Here is a 4859-nt window from a genome sequence, read left to right as displayed (position 1 = left end):
GCTATCGGGACGTGTGCTATCGGGTAAATTGGCGTTTTATGTCGTGCGCTATCGGGTTGGAGCGCGTTTTGGTTCGTGCGCTATCGGGACGTGTGCTAAAGGGACGTGGGCTATCGGGAATTAATTTCAATTTCACGTGTGCTATCGGGACGTGCGCTGTCGCACCGTGCGCTAACGGAACCCTCTCGTTTTGATTTGCCACAAAGTGCACATTTTTAATTTTTCGTCAATGGTTTTGCATTTAGTAGCAAGACTCAAGCATATTTCTGATTTCTTTTTAAGCAAAGCTAATATTTTGTACATATCGCGAACGTAACTATCTCGAATTTGTGTACAGCGACGTACAATTCTTTCGGCTTCCAATTGTTTTTCAACCTGATTTTTAATATCCAATTTGTTAAAAATATTTTTAATTGCCGCAGGATTGTTAAATTTTATATAATTTTTTGACCGAAATTTTTCATATTTTTTAACAATATTTTTTTTACATACAATCTTCCAATTTTTAACAATATTTTTAGCAATATTACAATTTTGTTTTTCAAGACTAGACATTGACTTCCTTTTCTCATAATATCGTTTATTATACAACCACTTACGACTATAGTTTATTTTCTTCTGTCTGTCTCGTCCGTTTTGAGAATTTGTCAAATAACGCATTCGTTTTTTAGCACGATTATTTTCTATATCGGCTCCATATCGACAACGTTTTTTGCCACGATTGTTTTCTTTATTTTTGTTATATCGATATCTTTGTTTAGCACGGTAATTTTCTAAATCTTGTGCATCATCTTGGTGTGGACGTTTTTTAGTATAATTTTTGTCTATATTTTCTTGAAACGGATGTTTATAACATTTATTATTTTTTTCATACGCAGTCTGAGTATTATTATTAACTAATTCTTCTGTAATTTCTTTTGAAGCGCTTTCTGTTAACGATATATGATCATTTCCTTCACATAAATTCTCACAACATTTATTATTATTATTTTGTTCTGTTTGAATATTATTAACTTTTTCCATTGAAGCGCTATCCATTAATTGTATTTCCATCGAAATACTTTGCGACAACTGTATTTCTTCCTTAATATTTTGAAGCGTTTGTATCTTACAAAATTCTTTTTTAGTAATATAATTATCACATTTTTTTAATTGACTTAATTTTTGTTCTTTTTTCTCATATTGACGCATCATACATTTACGATTCGCTTCAATTTCTCTTGCTTTTATTACTGCTAATGGAAATACTTTTTGAACATTTTGCGGATCTTGAGGGAAATGCTCAATTACATTTGTTTCGAGAATTTTTATTAGATGCGAACGCATTAATTTTTGCTCGTACTTCACTTTGTCAGGCTGGATGTTAAATAATAATAAAATCGCAAAAGCTATAGCAAAAACACCGCAGTCACTATAATTCAGTTGATGTTGCACAGTAGGAAATTTAATAGGATTTTTGTTAAAGTCATATGTTAGAAATAATCTTTTCAGAAATAATTCATGATGTTCATGCAATCTTTTAATATTTAAAGAATCATATATAAATATATTTTTTCGATCGTAATAGCTGCATACCCAATGTCCATCTAATGGACCAGATGAACTATGTAATATTTGTATATGCTTTTTATCTATCGGTATGGGTTGTATCGTATTAAGAAGTTGTATTCGCCATGTTTCGACAGGTGTATAGTTGGAACAGTTTCGTAAAAGATAATGAAAATGCTCCATATGCATATCCGTCAACCATTCGCCACGAACTATTATATTTCTCTCATCATCAGATATTAAATATTTATGTTTCTTTGAATGTATAGACATGTTTGTCAAAAATTGATTATTCTCGTATAAATGTTATGTGTATATCCTCTTGGTGTAATTGAAATTGAACTTAGTGCTAATGCAGCAGACATTTTATTAAACAATTTGATGAAAATTAAAGTCTGGCGCTAATAGCAGCCAATATTTGTTAGCGCTATAGCAGCCGTTATATGGAGCCAATGAGCAGCTAATATATGTGCCTGTACAGGTATATGTACACATACACCCGTATATATTTGCGCGCGTATGTACGTGCACGCATGCGCGATATTTATATATATACGGGAATTTTCTATACAAAGAGAGAAACTAATTTGCGGGTTATCTCCGTGTCCAAATTCATTGTTAAGGGCTGCACAGAATAAAAGGAACAGGGAACAGAAAACAGAGAATAAGAATTTCAACCTATCAGAAATCATGTATTATGGAATACACACTGTTTATTCCACAGTATTCTGATAGGTTGAAATTCTTATTCTCTGTTCCCTGTTCCTTTTAATCTGCGTAGTCCTTTAGAATGCCAACGTTTCGAGAATATTGCAATTTTTTTCATTAAAGCGAGAAGCAGTCTGAGGGTGCAAACCCCTGCAGCGGAATAGCGTAACGCGGAACAAAAGCAGAACCAATAACGAGCATTCCGAGTTTTTAGAGAAACTCGTGATTGGTTCTGCTCTCGTTCCGCGTTACGCTATTCCGCTGCATGGGTTTGCACCCTGATACTCAGTATTGAATATATGTATATAGGGAAGAGTGATCTAAATCGGACCTATATTTGCAGTTTTTGTTCTCTATAAAGCATAAATAAAGTCCGATTATAAAGCCAATAATGTCGTTCGAAAAGTTATTTAATTTTCTTCATTTATGCTTGAGATTATTTTGATGTATCTCTTACCTGTGTTGAACTATAATAGAAAATGTAAAAATCCATTTACCGGTCCGATTTGGAACATACATAGTTCCAAATCGGACCCCTCCTATTTTTTAATTGGCATTTATATATTTAACAAAAAAAACTGCTATTACATGTTCGGTGTCTTATATAGATACATTATAAATTATAAATAGCACGCAAATCTGCTTAACCGTACTTGTTTAAACAGGCTATTCCTCTGATGAAGAGAGCTGCAATTTACGAAACATTAATATTCTAACAACTAACAATGAATTCGGACACGAAGGTAACCCACGAAATGCGTAGCTCCTGTATAAAAAGAAATATACATAATCAGGGTTGGCAACGTTACCTCATAAAAATAACTCGTTACCGTTACCGTTCTTTTTCCTGAAAAGTAATTCGTTACCGTTACTCGTTACTGATTTGCAAAAGTAACTCGTTACCGTTCCTCTACTAAAAAATATATATAACGAGTCGTTATTTTTTTCGTTACTTTTTTTATACTTATACAATATTATATGCAGATTTTTGCAGTAAATATAAAAAAATATAACAGAGAATTCTATCTTCTAGTAGAAGAATAAAGGTCAAAAACTGAAATATATGTATATATAAAATAAATAATGAAAAGGCTCTATATATGTGTAAAACAATACAAATATAAGAAAGGCAAAGAGCCAAGTAAATTTATCAACAAAATAATTCAAAACGTTTTAATAAGATTGTATATATATAAATTCTCAAATAAATTATTTACAAAATCATTACTCACAAATTAAATAATGCAGAATATTGCGTCTTGCAAAATCGTATCAACTGTCATTACATGATACGAAATATGTACTCGTATCGCAAACTACAAACACATGCAAGCAGCAGAAAGCTACAATAAAGCAAAGAACCTATAACTTACATAAAGTAACGATAAAAGTAACTAGTGAAATCGTTACCATTACCTGAAAAATATAACTGCGTTACCAAAAACGTTACTCAGAACAAAACATAACGCCGTTACCCATTCGTTACCAAAATCGTTACCGAAAAAAGTAACTTGTAACGGTAACAACGTTACAAATAACGCGTTACTTGCCAACCCTGTACATATTTGTATATTATATACATATTTGTATAATATACAATTCTGTAAAACTATAAAACTAACATACACTTAATTTTCTGTATTATAAATTAAGCAATTGCTATCGATTGAGCGTGTATAGAACTTGATCAGTTCAACCGTTACTGAGATCTGATCATCTCAATCCCCCGAATTCATCAATTTCGCGTAAAGGAGGCACGGCAGTGTCGCTGCGCTTGGCTTAGCGCCGAGACACTACCGTGTCTCCAGATATCTGAAGAAGCTATCATAAATATGATTGAAAATATATCTGTAAAAGTGACACAACCTCAATGAACGTACATGTATATAACACTATAACAACCGTTCACAGAAAGATTGCGGGTATTTACGTGAAGTAATCGGATCTCAGTTATATATCAAAACGCCTTCTCTCTCTTCCTCTTAAGACAATCAGTGTTTAGTGAACTCAATTTAATAGCGAGATTCTCTAAACGTCTTATTGACGATTGTCGTTACCCTTAACTGTACTTATCGATGATTTGCGTTACGTGTAATCACGAGTAAGGTTAGTAAGATCAATTAAGCCCATTCTACAATTGCATAAACGTAGTTGTAACTGGTTGTAGTTGTAAGAATTAACCAATGACAGTCGTTGAATGTTCTCCGCATATTTGACCGTGATTGGTTAATTCTTACAACTACAATCAGTTATGTGTGATTTACAATAGCAGTAGTAGTAGCGGATGAGAATGTAAACTTAAGAATTTGACCAAACACGGTCGATTATTCTTCTCAAATTCGACCGTCATTGGTCAATTTCTTACTCTTACAGTCTCATCCGCTACTACTACTGCCATTGTAGACCACGCATTACAACTAGCCCATTCTACCTGAAGAAAACAAGCATCGTGTTCTGCTTTCCCCCCCCCCCTAGCTTAAGATAATTTAATAGTAGAAAGTTACTAGTTAATGTATAAAGAATTTGTGAACAGAAAAGCACTATAAATAAATATGTCACCATATCCATAAAGAAATTACTAGTATTATTATATGATAAACCAC

General features: G+C 32.8%; 1 pseudogene; it reads right to left on the bottom strand.

Moving 5' to 3' along the window:
- LOC108775400 (putative nuclease HARBI1) overlaps positions 1 to 4654 on the bottom strand; it is an 11105-nt pseudogene extending 6451 nt beyond the window's left edge.
- Between the last annotated feature and the right edge of the window lie 205 nt (positions 4655 to 4859).

The sequence above is a fragment of the Cyphomyrmex costatus genome, unplaced genomic scaffold (assembly GCF_001594065.2).
Source record: "Cyphomyrmex costatus isolate MS0001 unplaced genomic scaffold, Ccosl1.0 scaffold1063, whole genome shotgun sequence".
Classification (NCBI taxonomy): domain Eukaryota; kingdom Metazoa; phylum Arthropoda; class Insecta; order Hymenoptera; family Formicidae; genus Cyphomyrmex; species Cyphomyrmex costatus.
This window is presented reverse-complemented; position numbering and strand designations above follow the sequence as displayed.